The sequence below is a fragment of the Dasypus novemcinctus genome, chromosome 23 (genome assembly GCF_030445035.2).
Source record: "Dasypus novemcinctus isolate mDasNov1 chromosome 23, mDasNov1.1.hap2, whole genome shotgun sequence".
NCBI classification, from domain to species: domain Eukaryota; kingdom Metazoa; phylum Chordata; class Mammalia; order Cingulata; family Dasypodidae; genus Dasypus; species Dasypus novemcinctus.
Genome location: NC_080695.1, coordinates 54,728,352 through 54,741,891, shown reverse-complemented (window position 1 = coordinate 54,741,891; position 13,540 = coordinate 54,728,352). Strand labels below are relative to the sequence as shown.

Here is a 13,540-nt window from a genome sequence, read left to right as displayed (position 1 = left end):
ACATCCGGATCCTCCCCACTTCTCGCCACGCTTTTCTAAGCCACCATCGCTCCGCCCCGGAGTCCGGCAGTGGCCACTGGCTTTTTCCTGCTCCCTCCTCACGCCGTGCTCGGCACCACAGCCAGTGGCTCCCTCTATCCGGTCGTGCTACTCCTCTGCGCAGACGTCCCCAGCACCTCCCATCTTTCTCAGAAAGGAGCTGGAGCCCTTCCGACCTCCCACAAGGCCCGGGAGCTCTGCCCCCCCTTCCCTCTCTGACCTCACGCCCTGTGACTTTCTGCCTCCCTCACTGGGCTCCAGATGTGCTGGATGCCACCCTGTTTCCTGAACACATGGGCACGCCCTGGCCTCAGGGCCTTTGCACTTGCTGTTCCTTCTGCCCGGACTGCGCTTCCCCCAGATGCCTCCACGGCTTGTTCCCTCACCTCTCCCTCGTCTCTGTGCAGCTGGCAGCTTCTCAGCGGGCCCTTCCTGGGGGTTACCTTCCCCATCGGACACTGAACATTCTGTTTTCCCCCTTTACAATTTAGCACACTCTATGTTTCCTCATTTGTCTTCCTTCTTGTCTGTCTCCTCCACACCAGAGACTGTGGTTGGCTGGTTCCCAGATGTCCCTGACACACAGTAGTGGGTAAACATGTGCTGAATTCAACCACCCGCCCCGGTGAAGCATCTGCTCTGGGCTGGGCACACAAGTTATTCTACAATGACCCAACAAGGGAGGTATTACCACCTCCATTTTAGACGAGGAATCAGACTCAGAGGAGAAGTGAGTTGGACAAGATCATTCAACAAGAGTCAAGAGGGACGCCAAGGTCTGTGAGCCCCAAAACCACCCTCTCCCCCTGCACGCCTCACAGAGCACGGCACCCGGAGACCTGGCTTTAGACAGAAACCTGCCGCCACTCACTTGCTGCAAGGGTCCAGCTGTCACTCACACCCGCCGCCCTTTAGAAAACTAGACACGTCCCCGTCTTCGCATCACGACACACTGCAATCCTGTGGATGTCCGTCAGTTCAGTGTACCGACCTACTCTTACACCAGCAATCAAATGAATTTAAGAACGTCCCGGAAGATCACACTTAGACGGTGGCTTCCTGCCCCACTCCGCGTACAGCTGCTTCCTTTGCAAGTTCCGTGCTCATCTCTATTTTCAAAAGGAAAATCTCATTTCCTTCAGGTTTTCAGGTAAAAGAGGAGCTACTGGCACTATCCAACTTCTAACCAAAATCTGGAATTCCGACGGTACCAGCTGAGCGTCACTTCCCTTTCCAAGGACTTGGCCAGTGACCCCCACTCACCCCAGCACCCTTCCGTGTGGGCAGGCAACTGGGCGCCCCCGACCACAGTCCTCTCGCCAGCCCCTCCTGCTTCCAGTCTCAGGCCTACACATCAGTTTCAGAGGTTCCCCTACCTCTTCCTCACCCCAACTTCACATGGGATGGCGCGCCGTTTACTGTCTGGACCAGCAAGTTCTTCTCCCGGTGAACATGCCACCTCCCTCCCTTGTAGAACAGCTGCCTGGGGCTAGATGGCTCCAGGACTGAAAAGAGTCCAGCCTCAGCTCGGACACACCTGGGTTCAAATCTTAGCTCCGACTGGGTTTGCAGTGTGGCCTCAAGGAAATCACTTCACCTCTCTGAGCTGCCCCTTTAAACCATTCACTGCTGGATCTCTTTTTGATGTTCCAATGGCCTTGAAAGACCCTTAAGTATCGCAAGCCAGACCATGAACACATTAGATTTCCTAGATTTTACATACCAGATTAGGGGAAATAAAAACTCTTCCCCTATCCTATTCTGCCTTATTCAAAGAAGGTCCCTAACAGGCACCAGTGCCTGCAGGCAGGGTCCTTTAATTAGCTGAGAACTCAAATAGCTGAGAAGGAGAGAAGCAAAAGGATATTGGCAGGGGAGTAGATATAGCTCAAGTGGTTGAGCGCCTACTTCCCATGTACGAGGTCCCAGGTTCGATTCCTAGTACCTCCTAAAAACAAACAAACGAAAAAACCAGCTCTCATTGGGGAACAGATGTAGCTCGGTGGTTGAGCACCTGCTTCCCACACACGAGTTCCTGGGTTCAATCCCCGGCACCTCCTAAAAAAGAGAGAGCAAACTGGATATCGGCATTCACATGCTCACATCATCCTGTCACGTGAGAAGCAGGGAGCACGTTTGCTGAGATCTCAGGCCTCCTTTACAGCTACCAGACGGTGGGGCGGGGGCAGGCCGGCTGGAGGGAGGGGTGGCCGCCCTGGGTGACTGGAATGTGATTTCTTCCCAGGACGCTCCCCCAAACCTCCAGGAAGGCCACTAAACTCACCGGCCTGGTGTGAGCCGGGTGGACGACTTTTTTGTGGCTGTTGCAGCTGCAAATAAAGAAGGCGATGTGCTGCGGGTCAGAGGGATCCCATCAGGAAGAGCCAGGAACAGCCAGGAGAATCCACGCCTTAGCAGAAGTCTTAGGGCTTAGGGTCTCCTCAGGAAAGGAGTGGGGGCCGAAGCAGAAGATCTGTCAGAATAATGTCTCCAACTTGTTTCCCAAGAGACATAAATACGAAAACAGCAAATGAAACCCTCTGAGGTGCGGGCCATTGTTCCCAGGCCTGGCGAATTCCTTCAAGGTTCCGGCTTCCCCAGACGTCCCAGAGCAGCGGACGCGGGGCGCTGGCTCCGACCCCGGGGCCTGGGCCCTCGCTCCCGCGCCCAGGCTGGGGGTGTCTGCTCCTGCGAGGGGGGGCCTGGGCCCTCGCTCCAGCGCCCAGGCTGGGGGTGTCTCCTCCTGCGAGGGGGGGGCCTGGGCCCTCGCTCCAGCGCCCAGGCTGGGGTGTCTCCTCCTGCGAGGGGGGGCCTGGGCCCTCGCTCCGGCGCCCAGGCTGGGGGTGTCTGCTCCTGCGAGGGGGGGCCTGGGCCCTCGCTCCGGCGCCCAGGCTGGGGGTGTCTGCTCCTGCGAGGGGGGGCCTGGGCCCTCGCTCCGGCGCCCAGGCTGGGGTGTCTCCTCCTGCGAGGGGGGACCTGGGCCCTCGCTCCGGCGCCCAGGCTGGGGTGTCTGCTCCTGCGAGGGGGGGCCTGGGCCCTCGCTCCGGTGCCCAGGCTGGGGGTGTCTGCTCCTGCGAGGGGGGGCCTGGGCCCTCGCTCCGGCGCCCAGGCTGGGGTGTCTGCTCCTGCGAGGGGCGCCCAGGCTGGGGTGTCTGCTCCTGCGAGGGGGGGCCTGGGCCCTCGCTCCAGCGCCCAGGCTGGGGTGTCTGCTCCTGCGAGGGAGCTGGGGCTGAGCGGGGGCGAGCAGCCGCCAGCCTGCGCAGTCCCGGGAGCCCACGGCTTACTCTCCCATTTTGGATGGGGATCAAGCCCAGAAGGCACAGGGGCTGCTGCGGGCTCCGAGACTGTTGGGGGGCGGGGGGCGGTGGTTCTGCGAGTCCTCGCTGGTGAGGACAGGGCACTGCCCGCGCCTGCCTTGTGCACTGCAGGGTCTCCGGAGCCAGCCCAGATGCGCGAAAAAATATTGTTTTGAATGGGCAGATGGGTGGTTGGATGGATGGACTGGATGGACCCCGTGCTCCGGCTGTCAGCCGATTCTCCTTTTTCTCAAGGCCGATGAAGCCCCCACTTTCCTCCTCCCGGGCCGTCCTCCCCCGCACCTCAGTCGGCCTCGAGGGCCGCACGCTTTTCCAGGACATTTGCGGTCATCTGCTGCCACCTACAGGGAGCTCTGTGGTACTGCAGGGAGGAGCCCCACGTCTGACTTAGATTCCTGCGTCACCTTCACATATCCTCACATTACACAGAAAGAGAAACTGAAGCACCAAGAGGGAAAGGACGTGGTAAAGCCCGAGGGGAATTAGTGGCTGGTCTAGGTGTAGAACCTTCTTTCAAAGGCAGAAACACTGGGCTAATCAGGTACACTGAGCCTGGAGACATCAGGTAGGTATTGCCCACACAGGTAGAACAGGGCAGGGCAGGGGAAGGGAGCAACCAGGCGCCAAGACAGAGCTTTGGTGTAGGCATTGGAGCCCCACTCCTGCCCCACCCCGATCCTCCCTGCGACCCAAAATCAGTCACTTTCCCCTTTCCTCTCCCTGCCTTACCTTGTTCCAATGCAAAATAGATGAGAAAATCCCTCTACACCATACCCCAAGCTTTTTCAAGCATATACTAGCTTATTTCACATCATAATAACCCTGGGAGGTGTGTATCCAGAAAAAAGAATCTGTAGGAAACTTAGAACAACAGCGGAGCTGGCTAAAATGAGCAGGGATTTTTAAAAAGCACAGGAACCAGGATAGTTCACAAGTTTTCAGTCAGAAAAATCCAGGAATGCTCTTGAGTGTTCCAAACTCTTGCCCTAGATATTTCCCTAAGTGAAGAGCAAATAATTCCTGCAATGGAGAGTCTAAGTGTCCCAGCCTGGATTATGTGGCCACCTTGGATATGGGGTCCCACAACTGACAGTTGTCCACTAAAATAGGTACCATATCTATGAGGCCAAAGCCAGCCAAAGACAACACATAAAAAGAAAACTACACGCCAATATCCCTTATGAATAAAGATGCAAAAATTCTCAACAAAATATTACCCAAACCAAATCTAGCAGTTTATTAAAGGGATTATACACCATGACCAATGGGATTTATCCCAAGAATGCAAGGATATGAAAATCAGTCAATGCAATACACCACAGTAATAGAAAGAAGGGAAGAATCATATGATCATCTTAACTGTTGTATAAAATGCCTTTGTGCCTCCTGCCCAGGCTGCCCTTGACCTCCAGGTACTGGGAACAGCTGGGTGGGGCCCTGGCTCTTCCCCACCACTTCCCCTTCCTCTCTGTTCATTGTCACTCCAGCTGGCTGTATTGCTTTTTAATATTGCACTGAAAGTTTTTTAAATAACATTTCCTACTAATTGAATTTGGCAATATATTAGGCTTCATTTTTGAACAAGTTTTGGACCACAGAGGGGTTCAGCTATGGCAGGGGAGGAACACTGGAGTGGGGTGTTATTGATGGGGGACACATGGTTGGGAGGGAGCTCTCCAGGGCATGTATATAGAGTATATAAAAATGTTCAGATATATGTTGGGTATTTTCATAGTAGTTACAGTTACAAATGACAACTGAGGGTGTGCTGAATTCATAGCCAGGGGAGCTGTTACATTCCCCAATGGAACAGCAACAATCCCCCGAGTGCAAGGACAAAGACCAGTGAAGAATGATGCTCCAATGATGAGCCCTTGATACTAATGACTATGCTTATGAGTTTGTGTGTCTGAAATTTGAACTAGGCTTAACTCTTAGGGTGCCTAAGAGTTACCTCCTGAGAGCTTCCATGTTGCTCAAATGTGGCCACTCTCTAAGCCAAAGTCAGCATGTAAATGCATTACCTTCCCCCCCAGCATGGGACATGACTCCCAGGAATGAGACTCCCTGGCACCAAGGGATTACTGCCAACTGGTGATGCACTAGAAAAAGGAAGAAAAGCTTTTGACAGGGGAGCAGATGTGGCTTAAGCATTTGAGCACCTCCTTCCTACATGGGAGATCCCAGGTTCAGTTCCATGTCTCCTTAAAATGAAAAACAACAAACAACAAGCAAAACAAATAAGAAAGCCAACTCAGGGAAGCCAGTGTGGCTCAGGGGTTGAGTGCCAGCTTCCCACATACAAAGTCCTGGTTCAAGCCCCAGTACCTAAAAAAAAAAAAAAAAAACTGTGAGAGTTAATAATCAAATTCAGCAAGTTTTGGGATCAAGACCAATACAAAAGTAATAATAAATTATATTTTTATGCACTAGCAATGAACAATCCAAAAATGGAATTCAGAAAACAATTGCATTTACAATAGCATCAAAAATACTTAGGAATAAATTTAACTGAGGAGTTGCAAGACTTATACATTAAAACTACAAAATATTGCTGGAAGAAATTAAAGAAGACCTAAATAAATGGAAAGATGCCCTATGTTCAATAGATTGGAAGGTTTAATATTGTTAAGATGATAATATTTCCCAAAGCTATTTACAGATTCAGTGCAATCCCTATCAATATCTCAATGACTTTTTTTTCACAGAAATAGAAAGGCTGATCCCAAAGTTCATACAGAATTGAAAGGTACCCCAGATAGCTGAATCACTCTTAAAAAAGAACAAAGTTGGATAACTCAAACTTCTCAATTACAAAAATTGCAAAGCTATGGTAACCAAAGTATGGTATTGACATAAGAATAGACATATAGCTAGGCAAAATAGAATTAAGAGTTCAGAAATAAGTTCATACACCTACAATTAACTGATTTTTGACAAGGCTGCCAAAACCATTCAATGTGGAAAAACAGTATCTTCAATAAATGGTACACATCAACATGCAAAAGAATGAAGTTGGACCCTTGTGTCACACCATCTGCAAAGATTAATTAAAAAATGGATCAAAGACCTAACTATAAGAACTGAAACTGTAAAACACTTAGGAGAAAATACAGGGGCAAACATGACTTAGGATTTAGCAATGAATTTTAAAAAGCACAAACAACAAAAGAAAAAATAGACAAATTGGACTTCACCATAATTAAAAACGGTTTTGCAATAAAGGACACTATCGAGAGAGGGACAAGAAAACCCAGGTAATAGGAGAAAATACTTGGAAGGCATATACCTGATAAGGGTTTAGTATCCAGAATATATAAAGAACACTAGCAGTTCAATAACAAAAAGACAACCCAATTAAGCACTGGGCAAAGGAAAGGGTACGGGACACTAAAATGCACCAAGTCAGCAGCTGTAGTTTCTACAATTCCATCTACAACCTCACAGTGTTTCCCTTGGCCAAAACCTCACTAACTCATCTCAAAGTTCAACACATTCAACAAACAATTACAAGGCAGAACCACCAGAAGCGGGCACCTGATTTCCATGACAAATCTGACAATGCTGGATTAGCTAGTGGAGCCATGTATAGCAATACAAATTGGAATTCAGTGGAACCTGTCCTCTGTTGGCAGAATTGTCCCAAAAGAATGGAGACATCTGTAATCATCCCAGCTGGTGTAATACTAAATTGTTTCAAAAGCCAACTCCTCATTAATGCCAAGTAAAAGCACTGTGTACCCATTAAAATATGGTATTATTGAAGAAGTGAAGAATATATGAAACCTTTACTTTTAAAAATGGGCAGAGGACTTGAATAAACATTTCTCCAAAGAAGATACACAAATGGCCAACAAGCACATGAAAAGATGCTCCATGTCATTAATCATTAGGGAAAGCAAATCAAAAGCACACTGAGCATGCAGCGTGGCCGCCGCCTTAGGAGTCCTGGGCCAGGAGAGCCGAGCCCGGACTGGGGGTGTCGGGAGACTGCGGGTCCCGGCTCTCTGGCTGTACCCACTCCTTCACCTTCAAGATAGAGGAAGAGGATAATGCAGAGCGCATGCTGGCACTGCCCATGCTCTGTCTCACTGAGGGGGCCATGGATGAGCATCATGTGGTGGATGTTGGGACCCAGAACAATCACCATCAGGAGATCACAGTCTCCGTGGCCAACCTCACAGTTGTCCTGCCAACCCAAGCTCAGCCCAACCCCCTGTAACCTCCCGCCTGCTCTGGGCCTGTGCGTATCCCTGGGCAACGCCCCATTGTTACTATAAACAATGGCATTTCTAAGGAGGAGAGTGACGAGTAGACCGGGCTTTACCCCATCCTGCCTGCCAAGAAGCAGAGGGGCAGGCGTAGCCCTCCTCGGTCAGCTACCTGCCTGCTCCATGCACCACACACCGTGCTCCTGGACAAGTCTCCAGAATGTTAAATGTTTCCTCTCCTTTGAAGGGCAAGGTTTGGGACACGGGGGTGGAGGGAACTTGGGCCCATTCTCCCTTGTCCACCAAGCCTGGGGCTTCCCTTTTCTCTTGGGGTGGGAGGAATTCTGACCTTCTATCCTGATCCTCTCACAGCCTCTTCCCATGAGGACTGGAGCCAGGAGCTGAAGTTCTGGATTACACATTTTTAACAATTTTTACATTTTTGGATAAAGTTTGAAAATAAAGTGCTGTGGGACATTTTTTTTAGGTTATGGAAGTATATCATGCATACATAAACATACATAAACAGTAAGTGTATAGTAATAGCTGTGAACTTACAAAACAAATATGCATAACATTATACAGGGCTCTCATACCTCACCCTACCACCAATACCTTGCATTGTTGTGAAACATTTTTACCTAATGATTAAACAGCATCCTCAAAATATTACTACCAACCAAAGTATCTTATATTTGGTGTACTTTTCCCCCAAACTAGCCTATTATTATTATTATTATTATTACTACATCATTTATACATGAATATACATAAACAATAAGTGTATAGTAAATGTTGTGAACCTACAAAGCAAACATGCACATCACACAGGGGCCCCATACATCAACCCACCATCAACACCTTGCATCGCTGTGAGACATTTGTTACAAATGATGAAAGAATATTGTCAAAATCTTAATATCTGCAGGACCTTTTGAAGAAAAAAAAAAAAAACATATTGCGATGCCACTTCCTGCCCACTAGGATGGCCATAATAATAATAACAATGGAAACCCTCACCATTGCTGTTGGGAATGTAAAATGGTGGAAAACAATTTGGCGATTCCTCAACAAGTTAAATATAGAATTACAACATGACCCAGCAATTCCACTCCTATATGTATCCCAAAGAATGAAAAACAGTGCTCAAACAAAGATGCTTACACTATTCACAATAGCCAAAAGGTAGAAACAGCCAAATGTCCATCAACAGATGGATAAACAAAATATGGTAAAAACATGCAATGAAATATTTTGCCATTAAAAGGGATGAAGTTCTGATGCATGCTACAACATGGATGAACTTCGAAAACATTATGCTGGGAAGTGGATGTGACTCAACCAGTTGGGCACCCGCCTACCACATGCCAAGGTCCCAGGCTCGGGTTCTGGTGCCTCCTAAAGAAGACAAGCAGACACCAGACGCTGCACCCACCGCAGCATGCTAGATGCAGCACCCGCAGCAATGAGCAGATGCCTAAATGAGCAAATGCCACAAGCCAGCAGATGCTGCAGCCCACTCACTCAGGCACTTACCTCCCATGTGGGAGGCCCCAGGTTCGATTCCCAGTATCTCCTGGAGAAGGTGAAGAAACAATGAGCAGACAGATGAGAGAACCATCTGGGAGAGGGGGGAATAAATTAAAGACATACATACATAATTAGTAAATAAAATCTTCTTTAAAAAAACGTTATGCTAAGGGGGTAGAGATGGCTCAAGTCATTGGGCACTTCCCTCCCACATGGGAGGTCCTGGGTTCAGTTTCCAGGGCCTCCTAAAAAAAGAAGACAAGTACATAGAGAACAGACAATGAGTGCAAACAAGGGGGGAAGGGAATAAATAAATAAAATTTTTTTAAATTATGCTAAAAGGGTGATATGTGGGAGCTCTGTATGATGATATAAGGGTTTATCTTGTAAGTTCACAATTTTTACTAAACAGTTACTGTTTATGTGTGTTCATGTAGAATGATACACGTCAATAAATTTTTTTAATGGAAAAAAACATCATGCTAAGAGAAATAAGCCAGACACAAGGGAACAAATATTGCATGATTCCATTTACATGAAATATCCAGAATAGACAAATCCATAGAAAGCAAATTTGTGTTTGCCAGGGATGGGGGAGGTGGAAATGGAGCGTGATTGCTTAATGGATAGAGGGTTACCGTCTGGGGTGATGAAAAAGTCCTGTAACTAGATAGTGGTGATGAGACATCATCGTGGATGCATTTAATGCCACTGAATTATATACTTTAAAATGGTTAAAACTGTCAATTTTACTTTATCATAATAAAAAACAAAATATCATCTATTTTCTGCTCCCACTTAAGATATAGAAATGTACAAGAAAAAAAATGGTTTTAAAAAATAGGTGTCATCCTCCCCATTTCACAGATGAAGAAACTGAGTCGCAGAGCGATTGTGACACACTGATGTGTTGGGCAGGCTCTTGTAGGTTTGTGAGGAAGAGAAACATTCTCAGATTACATCATGAGATGGGGAAGACCAAAATCTCCCTGCGGCCAGGGCCCCAGGGACTGGCACGGCTTCAGCCTGCGGCAGCAGCTCTAGTTACCCGGCAGCGGCTCGGTAGCTCAACGCCTCTCCACAGGGCGCATGCCGGCTCCACCACGAGGCGGGCTCAGCGTCTCTGGTCCTGGCCCCCTGCCCCTGCCGCCTCCACTCCATGCTGGTCCACAGCCTGCTGACTCGTGGCTGTGGCAATCCGGGGCTTGCACTCCTCCCGAGCTTCTGCCCACTCCACTCAAGGCTTCCACCTAGCACCCCCTGTGTGGGTCTCCGCGTCCGCCCCTGATCCTGACTTCTGGTCCTTTCTCTCTGGGCTCAAATTCAAACCCCCCAGAAGAGAGGCTCTTCGTTGTCCAGTTAGCCCCCAACCTCCCTGTGGCTTGGGTGCCCACGGGGCACTTCGCAGTCCTCTGGCCAGCCCAGACATCGTCTGCCCTTACACTGGGTGCCAGGCCTGTCCAATCAGCCGTATCCCAGGCTCGCCAGATGCAGAGCGGGTAACTCGGGATACAGCCCCCGCAAAGAGCCGGGCAGGTGCACAGACACGAGGGCCTGCGGGGCAGCGTCTGAGGCCAGGACCTCTGGTTTCGAGTCTTCCCACCCAGGGATCCGGGCTGCCCCGCCCCGTGGGATCAGGAACAGCCACCAGCACTGAGTGAGCACCGTGTGCCGAGCACCACCTCGCTTTACAGGGATGAGCTCACTTAGTCCTTACCACAGTCCACTGAGGCGCCCATTTCACAGATTTTAAAACTCACTTAGGGGAGCCAATGTGGCTCAGTGGTTGAGCACCGGCTTCCCACACACGAGGTCCTGAGTTCAGTCCCCAGCCCCAGTACCTAAAAAATAAAAATAGAAACAAAAACACCTCATTTAGAAAGGATGAATTACAGTTTCAAAGCTACACTCCTGAGAAGTGGCAGAACGGGATTCAAACCTGGGTCTGTTTGAGCTTCTAGAGAACAGAGGAGGAGTGAGGGAGAGAGAGGCTTTTTTGTTGGTAGAAAGCCATTAATTGCCTAGTTCTGCACTGCCCATCGTGCTAGCCACTAACAAAATGTGACCACTGAGCACTTGACACGTGGCTAGTATGTACTGATGTGCTCTCAAGTATAAAATATGCACCAGATGTCAAGGATTTATTACAAAACAAGAATGTGAAATCTCTCTTGAATATTTTTAATTGATGTGCTTTCAGTATAAAATATACACCAGATATCAAAATTTATTTTAAAAAAGAATGTGAAGTCTCTCTCAAATGATATTTTTATATTGATTACATGTTAAAATGATAATTTTTTAAAATATTTTGGGTTAAATAAAATGTTATTAAAATGAATTTTACCTGTTTGGTTTTTGTTTCTTTTTACTTTTTTTTTCTTTTTCCCTTATTAGAGTTGTGGGTTTACAGAACAATCATGCATAAAATACCAGATTCCCCTATACCATCCTACTACCAACAACTTGCATTGTTAGTATGGAGTGTTTGCTACAATTGACGATAGCATATTTTTATTATTGTACTATTAATTTAAGTCCATGGTTTAACTCAGGGTCCACAGTTTGTCTAGTGTAGTTCCATGGAATTAAATTTTTTTAATTCTATTACCATATATACAATCTAACATTTTCCCTTTTAATCACGAACAGATATATATTTCAGTGCTGTTAATTGGCTCAAACAATGTGGTGCTACCATCACCACCATCCATTACCGGAAAAGAACCATCATTCCCAATAGGAACCTTGTACATTTGACACCTTAACTTCCCATTCCCTATCCCCACCCCGTCCCCTGGTAACCTGTATTCTAGCTTTTGACTCTATGGCTTTGCTCATTCCAATGATTTCAAATCAGTGAGATCTTACAATATTTGTCCTTTTGTGCCTGGCTCATTTCACTCAACATGATACCTTCCAGGTCCATCTACACTGTCCGTTATCAGGATTTCATTCTTTTTTTATGGTTGAATAAGAGATACTCCATTGTATGTATACTCCACATTTTGTATATCCATTCATCGGTTGATGGACACTTGGGTTGCTTCCATCTTTTAACCGTTGTAAATAATGCCGCTATGAACAACAGAGTGCTAATATCCGTTCAAGACCCTGCTTTCAATTCTTTTGGATATTTATCTAGTAGTGGATTGCCAGGTCATATGGTTGTTCTGATGATCAGCCAAGCTGTCTTCCATGGCAGCTCCACTACTTCACATTGCCACCAGCAATGAATGGGTATTCCTATTTCTCCCAATCTTCTCCAACACTTGTTATTTTCCATTTTTTAAAATAGTATCCATTCTAATGGATGTGAAATGGTATCTCATTGTGGTTTTGATTTGTATTTCTCTGATGGCTAATGATGTTGAGCATCTTTTCACATGCTCTCTGGCCATTTATATATCTTCTTTGGAGACATATCTGTACAAGTCTTTTGCCCATTTTTCAGTTGGGTTGAATTGGGTCATTTGGGTTGAAATTCAGTTTTGTTGTTAAGTTGAAGGATTTCTTTCTATATTCTGGATATTGGTCCTTTATTGGATATGTGGTTGCCAAATATTTTCTGCCGTTGTGTAGGTGGTCATTTTACTTTCATGATAAAGTCCTTTGAGGAGCAAGTTTTTAATTTTGATGAGGTCCCATTCATCTATTTTTTTCTTTTATTGCTTCTGCTTTTAGCGTAAAGTCTAAGAAACCATTGCCTAATGCAAGGCCCTGAAGATGCTTCCCTACATTTCTTCTTGGAGTTTCACCATCTATTTTTTACTCTTTTGGTTTTTTATTCTTTTGTTTTCAGTTTTTTAATATTTCTATCATCCCCCCCAAAAAAAATTCCTTTACCCATTAGCAATCAGTCTCACCTCCAGTCTCCCCACTTCTCCCATCCCCAGGGGAAGGCAACCACTGAACTACTTCCTGTCTCTATAGATTTGCCTATTCTGGACATTTCATATAAGTGGAATCACACAATATGTGGTCCTTTGTGACGGACCTCTTACACTTAGCATAGCGTGTTCAGGGTTCATCAATACCGTAACATGTACCAGTACTTCATTTCTTTTTATTGCTAAATAATATTCTATCATGTGTATATACCACTTTTGTTTGTCCAACAGTTGATGGATATAGGGGCTGTTTCCACGTTTGGGCTGTTGTGAATATTGTTGCTATGAACATTCACACACAAGTTTTTGTGTAGGCATATGTTTCCATTTCTCCTGGGCTATTTTTTTAATGAGGTTACAAGAAAATTTTAAATTACACATGTGGATGACATTATATTTCTGTTGGCGAGCACTGGCCTAGATCATTCACCCTAGTTTTGACAGAACTTCAAATACACAGGGGCCATGAACACTCCACCACAGGAAACTTACCTCACGCTAACTCTGACCTCAGCTTGGGGAGTCTCAACTGGCATATGGCTAGCAGAGCACT

At 46.9% G+C, this 13,540-nt stretch overlaps 1 long non-coding RNA gene across 1 annotated transcript; it reads right to left on the bottom strand.

Annotated features, from left to right (window-relative positions):
* Positions 1-4,971: 4,971 nt before the first annotated feature.
* Positions 4,972-10,933, bottom strand: LOC131275613 (uncharacterized). Its single transcript, XR_009183024.1, has 3 exons — positions 10,858-10,933; positions 9,104-9,188; positions 4,972-5,684 (listed from the first exon to the last, which is right to left on the bottom strand). It is a non-coding gene; the product is annotated as an uncharacterized lncRNA (long non-coding RNA).
* Positions 10,934-13,540: the final 2,607 nt, after the last annotated feature.